Below are 17,541 nucleotides of genomic sequence, written 5' to 3' on the forward strand. Positions count from 1 at the left end.
TCCTCCCAAAAAGGCTGTTTGAAAATCATACCCTTCTACATTGCATTCTGGCATCATGTTGCCCCTGTGCTATGCACATTAGATTTTGGCAGCAGCTTGGCCAATGACTCTCCCCATCATGTCTCAGGAAGAATTATATTAATAAACTGGAAATCAGCCAAAAACCTCAAAATAAAGCAATGGTTAGGTGCCATTGTTCAGGACTGTACGTTGGAAGAGGCATGGGGATAAATTTTTTATTGATATGGTTATTTAGGCAATAACATGGCTCACATAGCAGTTAGCATTCATAGTACACTTTTGAACATTTCAAGCATCACATACGGATCTTGCAATCCTTTTAACTGCCCTGTAAAACACATCATGATGTATATATCATTAGACACTGTTATACAGGCATGACTTGACTTTCATCCACTTGACTTTCATCACTTTGCTCTGTCAACCAGTTTCAGTTACATTTCAAATTTTGTCCATGTGCTTTCCTCTTTTGTCCAGTTTCATCCAGCTTTCCACGATGTTTGTCAACATTCTTATTTTATTTTTCTTTTCTTTCTGTTTAGCTAGGTTTCACATGCATCTGAATGTGCTATATGTTAGTTATTTCCGTTTTTCGCTGGCCAGAGTAAATGTGCAGGCTAAATAAGGCTCTGCTTTGATATTCATCCATTTTTTACTTTCATCCATGCTCTGGTTCCTAACCAGATGAAAGTGCAAGGGATGCCTCTGTAATGTTTGCATTAATTCATATCAACGTACTCTCTTCAGCTCTCAATTCTGTCTCCTTTCCCTACTTTGCTTTCCTTTGATTTCTCCCTGATATTTCTATACTGTAACAAAAGTAATTACATAATGTATATATCCTGCACTTTATTTATGCACAGATATTATATATTTTGCATAATGCAGACTTTGGTTTTATTGATCAGAGTAACATTGATATAGTCTTTTAGAGAGCAAAAAGTATTTGAGATATATTATCTCAGTAAACCATACATCAGCCTGTAAGTCAGGTTGATATTATATTAGTTTTGCTCATGGAAGCTGAGAGAGGGGCAGCCCAATACTGAGCTTCCCGGTACCAACTAGAGCAGTGGCGCCAAAGAGGCTACCATTGTACCCAGCAGGCACCGGAAAGGAACCGGAGGTCTCCTCGGGGGAAGGGGCCTTTTGTCGGCTATTTTGCTGGCACAGACTTGAGAGACTCCATGTCAGGCCTTCTGGCCCGACACAGAGTTCAGGATACAGCAGGGCAGAGCTCTGCCTATCCCACTTGCCCTGAAAATATCAAAATCTTGTGCATCTTCCCAAACTCTTTCCCTGGTAGAAAAGCACTTACTCCATTGCAGTGTCCTTTCTTGCCTCCTGGGGAAGCCAGAGGTATAGTCAGCAACGCACAAGTCATCTTTACCAGAGGTAGAATCACAGTGCACCCAGATCTGGCTAGGGCCAGATTTTCTGGTACGCATCCTGGCTAACATACATTCCTGCATATGCACAGATTATGGGAATGGGGATTTCAGAGATTAACCGACTCTCCCCAGCCAGCACCGTGTTGCACATCAAGAAGACTTTCCAAGAAAGTGAAGAGGTCTATTCACCACAAACATCATGACACACAATGGCCTGCAGATTTACCTGGTCATCCAAACCATAAGAACATAAGAACATAAGAACAGCCCCACTGGATCAGGCCATAGGCCCATCTAGTCCAGCTTCCTGTATCTCACAGCGGCCCACCAAATGCCCCAGGGAGCACACCAGATAACAAGAGACCTCATCCTGGTGCCCTCCCCTACATCTGGCATTCTGACTTAACCCATTCCTAAAATCAGGAGGTTGCGCATACACATCATGGCTTGTACCCCATAATGGATTTTTCCTCCAGAAACTCGTCCAATCCCCTTTTAAAGGCGTCTAGGCTAGACGCCAGCACCACATCCTGTGGCAAGGAGTTCCACAGACCGACCACGCGCTGAGTAAAGAAATATTTTCTTTTGTCTGTCCTAACTCTCCCAACACTCAATTTTAGTGGATGTCCCCTGGTTCTGGTATTATGTGAGAGTGTAAAGAGCATCTCCCTATCCACTCTGTCCATCCCCTGCATAATTTTGTATGTCTCAATCATGTCCCCCCTCAAGCGTCTCTTTTCTAGGCTGAAGAGGCCCAAACGCCGTAGCCTTTCCTCATAAGGAAGGTGCCCCAGCCCCGTAATCATCTTAGTCGCTCTCTTTTGCACCTTTTCCATTTCCACTATGTCTTTTTTGAGATGCGGCGACCAGAACTGGACACAATACTCCAGGTGTGGCCTTACCATCGATTTGTACAACGGCATTATAATACTAGCCGTTTTGTTCTCAATACCCTTCCTAATGATCCCAAGCATAGAATTGGCCTTCTTCACTGCCGCTGCACATTGGGTCGACACTTTCATTGACCTGTCCACCACCACCCCAAGATCTCTCTCCTGATCTGTCACAGACAGCTCAGAACCCATCAGCCTATATCTAAAGTTTTGATTTTTTGCCCCAATGTGCATGACTTTACACTTACTGACATTGAAGCGCATCTGCCATTTTGCTGCCCATTCTGCCAGTCTGGAGAGATCCTTCTGGAGCTCCTCACAATCACTTCTGGTCTTTACCACTCGGAAAAGTTTGGTGTCGTCTGCAAACTTAGCCACTTCACTGCTCAACCCTGTCTCCAGGTCATTTATGAAGAGGTTGAAAAGCACCGGTCCCAGGACAGATCCTTGGGGCACACCGCTTTTCACCTCTCTCCATTGTGAAAATTGCCCATTGACACCCACTCTCTGCTTCCTGGCCTCCAACCAGTTCTCAATCCACGAGAGGACCTGTCCTCTAATTCCCTGACTGTGGAGTTTTTTCAGTAGCCTTTGGTGAGGGACCGTGTCAAACGCCTTCTGAAAGTCCAGATATATAATGTCCATGGGTTCTCCCGCATCCACATGCCTGTTGACCTTTTCAAAGAATTCTATAAGGTTCGTGAGGCAAGACTTACCCTTACAGAAGCCATGCTGACTCTCCCTCAGCAAGACCTATTCGTCTATGTGTTTTGAGATCCTATCTTTGATGAGGCATTCCACCATCTTACCCGGTATGGATGTTAGGCTGACCGGCCTATAGTTTCCCGGGTCCCCCCTCTTTCCCTTTTTGAAAATAGGCGTGACATTTGCTATCCTCCAATCTTCTGGCACCGTGGCAGTTTTGAGGGACAAGTTGCATACCTTAGTCAAGAGATCTGCAACTTCATTCTTCAATTCCTTAATAACCCTTGGGTGGATGCCATCAGGGCCCGGTGACTTATTGATCTTTAATTTATCAATGAGGTCTGAAACATCTTCTCTTTTAACCTCTATCTGACTTAACTCCTCGGTTAGGAGGGGCCGTTCGGGCAGCGGTATCTGCCCGAGGTCTTCTGCCGTGAAGACAGATGCAAAGAACTCATTCAATTTCTCTGCCATCTCTAAGTCTCCTTTTATCTCCCCTTTCCCTCCCTCACCATCCAGAGGGCCAACCGCTTCTCTGGCGGGTTTCCTGCTTCTAACATATTTGAAGAAGCTTTTATTATTCCCCTTAATGTTGCTGGCCATGCGTTCCTCATAGTCTCGCTTGGCCTCCCATATCACCTTCTTACATTTCTTTTGCCACAGTTTATGTTCCTTTTTATTCTCCTCATTAGGGCAAGACTTCTATTTACGGAAGGAAGCTTCCTTGCCCTTCACAGCCTCTCTAACTTGGCTGGTTAGCCATGCGGGCACCCTCCTGGATTTAGTGGAACCCTTCTTTCTTTGCGGTATACACCTCTGCTGGGCCTCTATTACTGTTGTTTTAAGCAGCCTCCATGCACTCTGGAGAGATTGGACTCTTTTTTCCCTCCCTTTCAACCTCCTTCTAACCAGCCTCCTCATTTGAGGGAAGTCCGCCCGTCGGAAGTCAAGGGTTTTTGTTAGAGATTTGCCTGGTATTCTTCCCCCAGCGTGCACGTCAAAACGGATCGCAGCATGATCACTGTTCCCCAATGGCTCAGTAACGTTTACATCCCTAACTAGGTCCTGCGTACCGCACAAAATTAAATCCAGAGTCACCTGTCCTCTGGTGGGCTCCGTGACTAGCTGATCTAAGCCACAGTCATTTAGCACGTCAAGAAATCCGGTTTCCTTATCGTGACCAGAACACAAATTGACCCAGTCAATATGAGGATAATTGAAGTCCCCCATGATTACAACCCTGTCCCTCCTTGTCACCTCCCTGATCTGTTTCCTCATTTCAAGGTCCCCATCCGATTTCTGGTCTGGAGGACGATAGCACGCCCCCAGTATTACATCGCTGCACAAGCCAGGTAATTTAACCCACAGAGATTCTACGGTGGAGTCGGACCCACCTTCAATCTCTACTTTGCTGGATTCTATCCCTTCCTTAACATAAACAGCCACCCCACCTCCAACTCGCCCCTGCCTGTCCCTCCTGTAGAGTTTATAGCCCGGGATTGCGGTATCCCACTGATTCTCCACATTCCACCAGGTTTCCGTTATGCCCACTATATCAATATTTTCCCTTGTCACCAGACATTCCAGTTCTCCCACCTTTGCTCGTAGACTTCGGGCATTCGCATAAAAGCATTTATACACGGAATGCCCCAGGATGGGCTGCTTATTCGCTCCTTTGTCCCCGCATCCTCTCATTGTGCCAAACCGTCTATCACATCCCATCACGTTACCATTCCCAATTTCTTCTCCTACCCTGCCTTTGTCTTGTTGTTCTCTAACCTCCCCATCCTCATCCCATAGGGATGAGGAGTCCCGAACCGGATGCCCCTTGGCTCCTGTCGGCCTTCCCCCAGGGATCAGTTTAAAACCAGATGTTCTTGGCTTTTGCTGAAGCCCCTACTCCAACTGCAGAGGTCCTAGGTGAAGCACACATTTGACATCTGTCTTCTGGGATCACCACCCGCAGCCCTAGTTGGCTTAGACAGCTGGATCCTACGAGCCACTGCCTTGCTGTGATTGAGCCATAAGAGATTGTTCACTTTCTCTGGCAAGAGGTTTGGCCCACTCCTGTGGGTCCTTTACAACTCATAGTTCCCTTTCGCTGTTGCAACTGCAGCAGCAGGGCTATAAAACGCACGCTACTATGCAGAGCCTGGGAACTGCCGGCTGCTCAAGCGCTCATCAACAGATCTGGACCCCGTTAAGTAAAAAATGATGGTGGGATGCCCTTCTGTGTTTGGGGAGGAGGTGTTCCACGGTGGACTGGGGGGAGGGGGGAGGCATGTCAGGGAGGAAGGGAGTTTATCCCAGTGCAGGTAACACGCGCTGGGGTGCTATATCCTCTGGAGCCTTTCGACCTGCCCACTTTCTCTCCTCAGACTTCTACCAGCTATGCAGCTGGTTAATGTCTAAGGAAACCCATATGCAATCACGAGGCTTATGGAGGGGTAAGGTGAAATATTTTCCCTTGCCTCTCCCAAGCCCCTCGTTTGCCACCCCCCCAACTGCATGCTGCACTGCCTGATCCTGATCCAGCACAGCTCTTCTTACATTAACTTTTGGCATGCCTGCATGCTGTGAGGGAGGAGGGAAGGATAGGATTGGACTGCTTATCTCTTAGGGCTTCTCTCGACTGGCCCTTAGGACTAGATTTCCCACAATGCTTAGAGAGAAGGAGAGGAGAAAAGGAAAGAGAAAGACAGAACCAGGAGAAAGGCAGTGGCTATACAAGCAGGCATAATTACAAACTACCTTCAAATACTGCCTAGTATCCTGCACCAAGGACAAGTAACAAAACCCCGCTTGGCCTGCTCTGGTGCCTTGAATAGCAGCTTGATCTGCAGCAATCAGCAGTTGACACTTTTCATGGCATGGAGATCCACTGTCTGCAGTTGGAGCAGTGGTTGAAGCACAGGGCCCTTCAAAACACAGGCAACCTTGTTCTGGAAAAGGCTTTTTTAAAGGAGAGATTTCCTAGCAGTGGGATTGGGTGGCGGGCATGCTGCCGCCAGAGCAGGAGGCCTCCCCTGGCTACCTTCTCTTGTGCCAGTGCCACATATGTGTGTCTGCTGTGTCATTGGTCTGTACCTGCACATACGTGTGAGTGCTGACTGAGATGTTGGTTTTGTGGATCTCTGGTTTTTGGATGGCAAAAGACGGAATCATACATCCCTTTTCCTCTTTCATCCAGCTTTGCTTCTGAAATGTTGGGTTGCCACCTGGCAACTATTTTTCCTGGTCATTTTCCTTAGTAGTTTAGCCTATAGTTTGGAACCAAATATTTTGCTGACTAATCAAGGTATGCTGAACTGGGGGAAAGGGTGGGACGTGTGATTGAACAGTTGCTCGGCCCTGTCTTCTGGGCCCTGCCTTCTGGGCCTACCTGAAGTTTTCAGGCTCCAGCCCGTGATTCTTTCAAATTAAACTGTCCACATGGTGTTTGCAGCAGCTGTGGTTAACAACTTGCGTTTCATGTAATTGAGCTTCCACCAGCACTTAGCAGAGCAATAAATAACATATCAATGAAGCAGTAAAGAATGATGTGCATGCAAACACCAGGGCTATTGCCCATCAAACCACTGCTGTGAGCATTCACTTTTTAATCAGTCATGTTACATAGTAGGGGAAGGGATGTTGGGCAGGACGCAGGGGTAAGTGCAACGCTAGCTACATGTTTCGAAGCAGCAGTGTGTGACTTTTAGACAGACCTTTAGCTATCAATCTCAATTCAGCGTGATGCCCAGGAGCTCCTTCCCCAACACAGGGTTGACCTTTTGAAAGTGTAGCAAGTATGTCAATTAAACTGCGCATAACTGAGTAGAAGTAATAGTGGAAACCAACCATGTTGTCAATCAAGTGCTTAAACCATGGCTTCCTTATACAACAGCTAAACCCAGGTGCAAATCCAAATGACACTTGAAAAAGAGCACAGGTCTGAAGTGGTCTTGTCCTCAAATACTGAATCTTTCAAGATTGTATTCTGTGGGCTGATACTTTAGGGCTGCTTATAACTTAGGCTTTATATGCTTTGAAAGTGCCACAATTCTGTGCTCAGGTAAGCCAAATTCTGCACCAAGAGAAGCTGAATCTATAATATGTATCAACTATGTAAAACAAGTGTGCATTATTTTTGCTTATTTGGAAGCATATGTCCTGCCCGTCATGGGGAAGGGTGAGGAACAGAGCTGTAAAGGTCACAAGGGACTAAAGGAGAATAATAGAGAAAAGCCACCACATAGTGATATTTTCCTATTGAAAAGTGATTACATGATGGTATAAATACTGTTACCCTGCACATGCCCGATCTCGTCTGATCTCGGAAGCTAAGCAGGGTCAGGCCTGGTTAGTACTTGGATGGGAGACCACCTGGGAATACCGGGTGCTGTAGGCTTATACCATAGTCTTTCGAGACTGAAGGTTGCCAACCAACCAACCAAGGACAGTGATAAATTTGAAAGAGATATTGTTTGGTTCCTGTTCTTTACAAGTGAGTCAGGGCCCGATCCTATCCAACTTACCAGCGCCAATGCAGCTGCAATGCAGTCCTGAGGTGAGGGAACAAATGTTACTTTGAGGTGGCCTCCGTCACTGTCCCCCACCACAATTTGTAGTGCATGCCCCATTGGCATGGCTGAATTGACACTGGAAAGTTGGATAGGATTGGGTCCTTTATCTGGCCCTAATTAATGGATTGTTTAATCTTGGTCCTTGAACAACCAAGTTTATGCTATGAACTGATGAAAGAAAATATGAGAAAACACAAAAAACAGAGAGGCTGATGTGTTTTGGAGATGCTTCATCTCATGATGCATAAGTGCTTCCTATGGTCCTTGGGTTAATTAGTTTTACAAAAATAATCCATAATCTTGCTGAACAGTTGTTCCACCCAGATGAATGGCACTTACTAACATTAACGGCCCAATCTTATTGGCCACTTATGGCAGAAGATCAACTGATCTGTGTTTTATCTTATTTTTACATTATGTTTTTAATTTGTGTTTCTTAGGGCACAATCCTAACCCCTTATGTCAGTCCCATTTCCAGCCAATGGGACGTGTGCTGCATCCTGCAGTTGGGTGTCACTCACAGAGGCCTCCTCAAAGTCAGGGAATGTTTGTTCCCTCACCTCAGAGCTGCATTGCCCTTATGTCCGTGCTGGTAAGCAGGGACATAAGGGGTTAGGATTGCACCCTTTATCATTGTTGTATGCCGCCTTGGGTCTCTTCGGGGAGAAAGGCGGGGTGTAAATAAAGTTAATAATAATAATAGTGATCTTCTGCTGAAGTCACCTTTGACAGTTCAAACGTCACGCACTATGGAGCTGCTGGCGCAAACAGCTGGAGGCTCTGTGCATGCACCAGAACTGTCCAAATGCTAAAGAGGTAGGTAAAGGTAAAGAGGAAGGTAAACAGGTTGAGAGGGTGGTGGGATGATATCCATTCTGGAGCCTCCCAACATGCCCCCTTCTTCTCCTCAAACTTATGCCAGCAAAATAGCTGGCATATATCTGAGGAGACCCATTCGAGACTAGCAGTATTTTTTAAATATTTTTTTTATTTACCTCTCACTGGTTGTCTGATTGCTCCGACCCCCATTGCGATCAACACGTGCTCCAACAGCACAGCTGCTTGGAGGAAGATGGTGGGGATTTGGATTGGGCAGTAAGTAAGATGTCTGCTCAGAAGGAAAATGGAAGTGTCTTGAAGTACAGGCAGCCCTCATTATCTGCAGGGATTCTATTCCCAGAACACCCACAGATACTGAAATCTCTGGATGATTAAATCCATGGATTAGGGGCCCCCCAAACCCTCCAAATGTGACTGGAACTATGCTGCAGTCACATCCAGAGGGTATTCTAAGACCCATTGTGGGCAAAAAACAGTGACTACAGTTTCTTGGGGGAAACTGGAAGTGATGTTTTTATGCCCTTATAAGGCATTCTGAGGTCCGGGCAAGCCACAAGAGGCTTCCCTAGTCCTCAGAATGCCTTATAAGGGCATGAAAACATCACTTTCCGTTTCCCCTGAGAAACTGGAAGTCACTTTTTTTTGCCCCAAACAGGCATTCTGAGGGATGGGGAGGTCATGTGTAGCTTCCTAGGCCCTCAGAACACCCTCTCAGTATGACCAAAGCATAGTTCCGGTCACCTTTGGAGGTCCAGGTGCCCCCCCCCAGGTTCTGATGATGAAATCAGTGGGTACCAAACCCGCAGATAACGCAGACCCACCTGTATCACCTGTCCCTCTTGACAAGGGACAAACCTTGATTTGCAAAAGCCAATGAAAATAGTCATTACTCTTTGCAATTATTGTTGCCTTCTTCATTCCCCAAATTGCATATAATGTATTTCATAACATTCATATCCATGTTAAAAGAAAGGAAGCATGAGGTTAAAAAGAGAGCTGGATGAAATTTAAGTGGGAGAGTTTCAGTACATTCAGTTCCTGCAGTAGAGAGACACACAGACTTATTCACTGAATTTTCTGGGTTTCATCCACTATTTGAACCTTTTCCTTCAGGGCATGCACTTGCACCTAAACTAGAGAATTCCAGGTTCTTAGAAATCCATAAATCACTGCCTTATGATCCCATTGGTATTGTAATCCATTGATCCACAGTTTTCATGTATGAAAGACCCTCCTGTTCCATGTTGCATGCATAATAATAAATGAAGAAGAAACTCTGTATACCTCTTCTAACATCTGGAAGTGGTGCATACTCTGGCTCTGGGTCCTACATAATGAATTCACCCTGCCTATAACTCTCCCTTGTCTATAGCCCTGCAGACACAAGGTGGTTTAGTAGGGTGTACATTCCTGTGTCCTTAGAGAAGAGTCAACTGCATTGTTTTTAGAATCCTTCCTTCTCTGTTGATTAAGTACTTCCAATCAAAAGTGTGGGATGAAAAGAAACTGATTTTGAACAAAACAAATAGAAAACTGACACTTTGCATTTTCTAAAACAACCAGTTCATTCCAAGCAATTTAAGATGCCTCAGGAATTTTAGAGACAATCTTCACATTTGGAGAAAACACACAGTACAGCCTTGCTAGGACTGTAATGTATTCAGAACAATGGAGAGGAATTACATGATTGAATTCTTCCCCAAGTAAAAACATCCTCTGCAGATGGACATTTATGTCAGCAAGGAAGGTTCTAGTTTAGCCGTTTTCCTAACTCCCCAGTTTTCCTTATGGAGGGAGTATTTAATACAGGGAAACATTCAATTTGGCAATTACTTTTCCTGCAATCTGAGGTTGTATAATCCCCAGAGAGTCACACTATACGTTTCTTCTGAGACTGTTGATTGGCTTATAATCTATCCATCTCGCTGTCTTAAAGGTCATTCTGATGTTTTTCACCAACAAACAGGATGCTAGAACGTCTGCCTATATTGAACTAATAGGAACTAAACCCATTTAAATTACCTATAGAACGGCTCAAAATACAGGTGGTACCTTTGTATCTGTGGGGGATCTGTTCCTAGATCCTCTGCCCATACTGAAAACCAGATATAATCAAATATACGAGGCAGTGGTGGGGGAAGTAAGGTGGGTGGATTGAGCCCAGGAGGGCACAGGTTTGGCAGTGGCAGTGGCAGTGCACACTTAATCCTGAACCTCTATCCAGGTCTGATCCATCTGCACAGATCAATGCAGATTTGCACCAACAATATTGCTGGCACATATTCAGGTTGACCCATTGAGGCTGCTGGGTCTTACCCTGGGATAAGGGGACAAATCACTCCTTACCCAAGGAGATCTCCAACAGCCAAAAATCCCTGGTGGGATGCAATGGAAGCTGTGCTGCCACTGCTGTATCACCACACAGGGATACTTAGGTAGGCTTGGGCTATATTTGTATATTATCCCATCATACCTGTCATTCCTCCACCCCAGCCCCCACTGTACATCATTGGCTGGCAAGATAGTGAATCTTGTGATGTAACAATATCAGGACATGGAAGAAATGATCCTACACAGTATGGAGGAGGAGGGAGGAACTCACTGTTGAGATGCCATTTTTGACAGTCACCCCATCTTGAATGTAATGTGTAGTTTGTCCCCAAGAGCTGATGTAGTGTAATGGCTCAGAGTGTGTCCAGTTCTCCAATATCTCTTCAGCCACCATCACATTAGGTGGCCTTGGACAAACCACTCTTCTCTCAGTTCTGCTCCCTCACCACCTGCAATGTAGGATAGAAATAATTATACTGACCCACTTTTGAGGGCTGTGGCAAGGATTACTGAGTTAATGTACGTGAAGTACTTTGAACACTCTGAAGTACTATAAAAACGCTAAATATTATTTTACTCAAATGAATATGACTGGAATCACGTCTGACATACTTTCAAGGCCTTGGTTTCCAAGGTAACTAGTGTTTTAGGACATTGATCACCCTGAATCTCTAGCCTCTTTTCAAACAGATGGCATGTATTTTTCCTATAACTTTCTTCATGCAGAAGTTACTGCCTTTGTGACCCTGTTGAGTCAGTGGGAATCTGACCCACAGGTTTTTAAAACATAAAACAAACACAGTGAATGGAAGGGACCCTGAACCAACCCAATACAGGACTTGTCTGTGGCTAGTATTGTGCCCTATATTCGCCAGGCACATGGTAACAGTTGTTAAGGTGGTCTTTCCATTTATTTCATCAGGTTCAATATTCATCTGCTTTTTTGTTCACAGGCAGAGGACACAAAAACATATAGCAGGTAAAACATCCAAAGTTATAATGGTTTTTAAAATAGGCATTGCTTGCTGTGTTTTTCTTTGTCCCATCCTGATTTATTCCATAGATTCATGCAGTTGCACGAATCTTTGGAATAAATCTATGGAAACTGTTGCACAACTGTACATATGGTGAGAAAGAAAGAAAGAAAGAAAGAAAGAAAGAAAGAAAGAAAGAAAGAAAGAAAGAAAGAAAGAAAGAAAGAAAGAAAGAAAGAAAGAAAGAAAGAAAGAAAGAAAGTTTTGTGCTAGGAGGGGACAAAGCAAAGGGGAAATTATTTTATTTTGCCACCACCATTTCCCTTCCCTCTTGCACATGCACACAGAGAAACACAAATTCATTTCCTCAATCTGGGAAATGAAATCTCCCCATTTACCCTGCTTTGAATCAATCTCTGGCTGTCCATCACTGTCCTTTGCTTCCGCCCTCTCCCATCCTTAACCACTTCCCCTAAAGCACACTAAAGCCTATGTTTAGTCTTCATCCCCAACCAAAATGAATCCAAAGTACATTTGCTCACATAAATTATGTGTTCCTTTTGCCTCTCGAATTCCTCCTCTCCATACAATGACTTTCCCACGATAGAAATATAGATTGTAAGCTCCTTAGGTGCAGAGATCTCTCTATTTTGCTTTGTTACTCTGTAATGTGCCATGTTCAGTGAGTGCACAGGATAAGTAATAATAACTTCCCTGATATTCACAGTCTGTGCAGAAAGTGCACATTAGATGTGTGAATCGTGTGCCTCAAATTGGCACATAATATAATAAAAATCCATCGCAGTCAAGGCCAGTGTTTTCTGAATAAGTCAGGGTTTTTTTTTGTCTCCCCCAAGGGAACGATTGCGATAGTCATTAGTTGCCCTGCTCATCATTTAAGTACAGCATCATCCAAAGCTCCCTTTGAAATGAATGTACAGGACACAATTACACAACGGAAGGACTGTAGGCTATTCAGTGCAGTTAAAGATAATCAGGCTAGGTATATAATGAAGGAGAGTGAGAGCATCTGTCTCTCGAGAGGATTAAAATAAATACCATCATCTCTGGAGGCTCAGTTGCTTAATGGTTAGAACTCAAGGATCCTTATGTTGCTGGGAAAGGGTCCAAAGTCCTCTGTTGTCAGAACAGAATACGTTATCAAACGAGGATGGAGAGGGGAGACTGTTTTGGTGAGAAAGGTTTTTATATTCTGAACAAAAACACAGAAAGCTGCCTTCTCCTGAAGCAGTTTCCTGGTCCATCAAGCTCACTATTGTGTATGCCGACTCCAGTGTTTCAGAAGGGGGCTTTCCCAAACTCTGCCTAGAGATACTGGGGACTAAACCTGGGAGTTCTGCAAGCAAAACATGTGGTTTGCCTTGAGCTACAGTCCTTCCTCTATAGCAGTGATTTTCAACCACAGTGCCACGGCGCATTGGTGTGCCACAAATGATCTGCAAGTGTGCCACCGGGGTTTGGGGGAGGGTCTTATGTTATTTGGGCCATTGGGGGATGTGAACCTCCAGCTGGCAGTGCAGTGAGCCTTGTCAATTGTCAAAAAACTGATGGTGTGCTATGATGATTTCAGTGTGTCATGAGATGAAAAAGGTTGAAAATTGCTGCTCTAAAGGTTCATTGGCAATTATTTTTGGACTGTTTTCCGTCAGTGTTCCTCAAAAGTTTATCAGGGGCCCTCAGTGTGAAAGAGGGAAACAAAACATCCAGGTTGGAGTGGAACCACAGGAGCCCAGTGTACCTAATCCCCACCTTGGATAGCTGCTCCAGGAGTATACTGAAGTTGAGGTACACAAGACCCCCTATAAAGCTCCTTCCTGTGACATTGTTTTGTTATAGTACTCTTTGTCCTAGGTGTAATTTTGCAGTATCATAAAAAATAAAAAAAGTTAAAATCCACAAAATCATTCCAAAATTCAGTGCAGAAAAATAAGCAATCTGCGCTGTGCTTTCAGCCAATGGGAGCTGAATATTCTGGCAAGAATTTTCTGTGAGTGGTGTATTCTGGCTAGCATAGGGCCAATCATTTGCTATCAGGAAATGCTTCAGAAGAGGAACTGGGGCAAGGCAATCTGCCCTAGATGCCTTCTTCAACAAGGATGGGTCCTTCTGCAGTTCCAAGGATGGATCACAACCAGGCTCATTCTCCTGGGAGTAGCTCCAGCCATCTTCATCTACCACTGCCATGCAGGAGGAGTGACTGCAGCAGTGGTCAATCATACCACAGGTTCCAACCTAATGGACTGGTGAGTATGGTACTGTGAAAACATCTACATTAGAACAGTGCCATAATTACTTCCTATACCCTATTTCACACAGCACTCTATTTTCCAGACTGCTGTGTGAGCACTCTGTTTCTTTCAACATCCACAGTGTTGAAAGAGGTATTTAAAGCATTATTAAATTGCCAAATGTTCTAGGAGAATGTGCAGAACACACTCATCCTACCCTTCTCCTGGGATAGGCCACCCATAAGGGTGATCAAGGTTAGTTTGGTGCCTACACTGAGGGCCAGACTAAAATGAATCCATATCATTAGTCCCTTTGAGAAGTATCTGGAATTGCCTGGCAGCCTACATTTAGCCAAAAAAAGGGCTACGCGTGACCTATCAATAGCTCCTACAAATCTCAGAGCCTGGAAAGGATGTCTTTAGGAGCAGCTTCACAACCACCTCTTTCAAGGTGCCTGGGTGCAGCCCTCCCACAAGAAGCCTTTAATTATGTCCTAGACCAGGGGTGTCCAAACTTTTTGGCAGGAGGGCCACATCATCTCTCTGACACTGTGTTGGGGACCGGGATGAAAAAAAAGAATAAATTTACATTTCAAATTTGAATTAATTTGAATAAATGAATATATTAGAGATGAAACTTGTATGAATGAAGAAAGTCTTGCAATAGCTCAAGGCCTATAAAAGGCCTTGCACAAAGCAAGGCCAGCCTTTCCTTTGCTGCCACTGCTGCATCATAGATGTGAACAGCAAGCAGTGGAGGAAGCCCTCATCCCACAGCTCATGTGAGACGTTGCACAGTTGGCCATCACGCTGAGAGCAGTTGCATTAGGCCAACATTGGCTCCAGCAAGACTCCGGAGGGCCAGGCGCTCATCGGAGACTAGGGGCTCCCTGAGGGCCAGACTGGGAGTTCTCGAGGGCCGCAAGTGGCCCCAGGGCCGGGGTTGGGCACCCCTGTCCTAGACCCAGCCAATCCATCCCCTCCTGCCTGTTGTTGTACAAGAAATACAGGTGTCCCCCAGTATGCATGGAGGATAGGTTCCTGATGCTACCACGAATTCACAAAACCACTGATAGTAGTGAACCCTACTCAAATTCTCCCTGTCATGCTCACAACTCACCTCTCCATTTGTAAACACTTTGCAAATGGAAGTTTTTTCTTCCTTTTGCTTTGGAAAAGAAAGCAGTGAAAATTGAGACTTGTAGCTGCTAGAGGAATGCTAGAGGAGGCGACAGTGAGAATGCTAATAGCAAGTGGACAGCAAAGGGAGAAAGCAAGAACACTAGATTCTGCTTCCTGTCATCATTCTCACTGTTGCCTCTTCTAGTGTTCCTCTAGCAGCTATGAGTCTAGGTTTTTCTTGCTCTTTGCTGCCTTTTCCAAAGTGTTTCATAGTAAAAGGGGAAAAAGCTTCCTTTTGCAAGGTGTTTGCAAATGAAGGCAGATGAGTCATGCACATGGCGAGGGGGGGATATGAGAACTGCGGATAATTGAACCCGTGGATATGGGACTGTGCGTACAAGGGGATGCCTGTATATATGTACATGGTCCTGCTAGCACATTGCCTGCATTTCTGGCCACAGCAACTGAAATTCATCCAATAAAACTGGACTAGGCAGAACTCTGGACACATTCCTAGATTGAACTGCAAGTGTAGTGGCGGATGCAAGTGCCTTTACCTTGGAAGAGCATAGCAAATAAGTCGCAGCAGGTCATCAAAGGATTCTCTATATCACAGTGTGGACCCAATTGAGGAACCACTCAGAAAAGCTCCACTGGACAGCATAAGAACATAAGAACAGCGCCACTGGATCAGGCCATAGGCCCATCAGCTTCCTGTATCTCACAGCAGCCCACCAAATGCCCCAGGGAGCACACCAGATAACAAGAGACCTCATCTTGGTGCCCTCCCTTGCATCTGACATAGCCCATTTCTAAAATCAAGAGGTTGTGCATACACATCATGGCTTGTACCCCGTAATGGATTTTTCCTCCAGAAACTTGTCCAATCCCTTTTTAAGGGCGTCCAGGCCAGATGCCGTCACCACATCCTGTGGCAAGGAGTTCCACAGACCAACCACACGCTGTGTAAAGAAATATTTTCTCTTGTCTGTTCTAACTCTCTCAACATTCAATTTTAGTGGATGTCCCCTGGTTCTGGTGTTATGTGAGAGTGTAAAGAGCATCTCCCTATCCACTCTGTCCATCCCCTGCATAATTTTGTATGTCTCAATCATGTCCCCCCTCAGGCGTCTCTTTTCTAGGCTGAAGAGGCCCAAATGCCGTAGCCTTTCCTCGTAAGGAAGGTGCCCCCACCCCGTAATCATCTTAGTCACTCTCTTTTGCACCTTTTCCATTTCCACAGCCAAACCCCATGCATGTCTTCTTTGAAGTAAGTTCTATTGTGTCCAATGGGGCTTCCTCCCAGGAAAGTGCTATAGGATTGTAGCCAAAGTCAGTATGGAGAGCATTCTCAAAGGGTGAATGTTTTAAAACCATTTGTCTATACTAAGAATAGTGGAATAATTTGGTGAAAATTTGGAATCAAGTGTCTTTCACCATACATGGCTTAATTTGGCCTGCTTACAAGAAGCAGTGGAAGGGAAAATGATTTCTCCCATCTCTAGTATTTATAAGGTAAATGATGCATTTAAAATCTATTTAAAGTAGCCGGCCATGCTAACTGGCTTTTAGTGAAAAGTACAATAAGATCAATCAGTTGATGGGCCAATTCGCATTTGCTTGTAAACTCCTTACTATCTTCTCATTTGATGACTTGCAATAGAGCATGTAAACTGCTGTCATTGAAAAAGCATTATGCTGGAGGTTACATGAGGTGATGAGAAAGATTTATCTGAAGTTCTTGATCTGAGCTGTTCCAGACATGCAGGTTACAATGTGATCGTGCAGCTATCAAGTGGTGAAGTTGCATCTGTGAACTCACTTTGTCTAGCCAGCTGCAGTCTCCTGCCATGTTATGGCATGCAGTCACGCCAACAGAGGCTGCACTGCATGCTATGGTGGGGGGATAATCAGACAGCCTGCAGGAAGGTCCTGGTAGGTTGTCTGTTCCCCTATGGGCCTTAGAACATAAGAACAGCCCTGCTGGATCAGGCCAAAGGTCCATGTAGTCCAGCTTCCTGTGTCTCACAGTGGCCCACCAAATGCCCCAGGAAGCACACAAGACAGCAAGAGACCTGCATCCTGGTGCCCTCTCTTCTCTTATACCACTTTGCTGGCATAACTCTGAGGAGAACCAGGGGGCATTCTGGGGAAATGTTTCAGGGGGAGGATCTGGATGCAAGTTGTTGCCACTGAATCCACCCCGTCTCACAACATGCCCTTCGATTCCCCCAACACACCCCGTTACTTCCCCTCCCACAGCCCCGCTCCTGCCGCCAAATTATCTGTGCCTGCTGAGCTTACAGGGGGCACTGCCGTGCACGCAGCACCTCTCACCAGTTGCATCAGCGGCCTGGCACTTCACGATAGCAACCTGACTTTCAGATTGCCATATAGGACCTTGCGCTGCCACAAATCTAGTTCTGGCAGCACAAGTCTCCATTGGGCCA

General features: G+C 45.2%; 1 pseudogene; it reads left to right on the forward strand.

Moving 5' to 3' along the window:
• The first annotated feature begins 7,278 nt into the window (after positions 1–7,278).
• LOC136647049 (5S ribosomal RNA) lies at positions 7,279–7,400 on the forward strand (annotated as a pseudogene).
• Positions 7,401–17,541: the final 10,141 nt, after the last annotated feature.

This window comes from Tiliqua scincoides, chromosome 3, assembly GCF_035046505.1.
Source record: "Tiliqua scincoides isolate rTilSci1 chromosome 3, rTilSci1.hap2, whole genome shotgun sequence".
In the NCBI taxonomy this organism is placed as follows: domain Eukaryota; kingdom Metazoa; phylum Chordata; class Lepidosauria; order Squamata; family Scincidae; genus Tiliqua; species Tiliqua scincoides.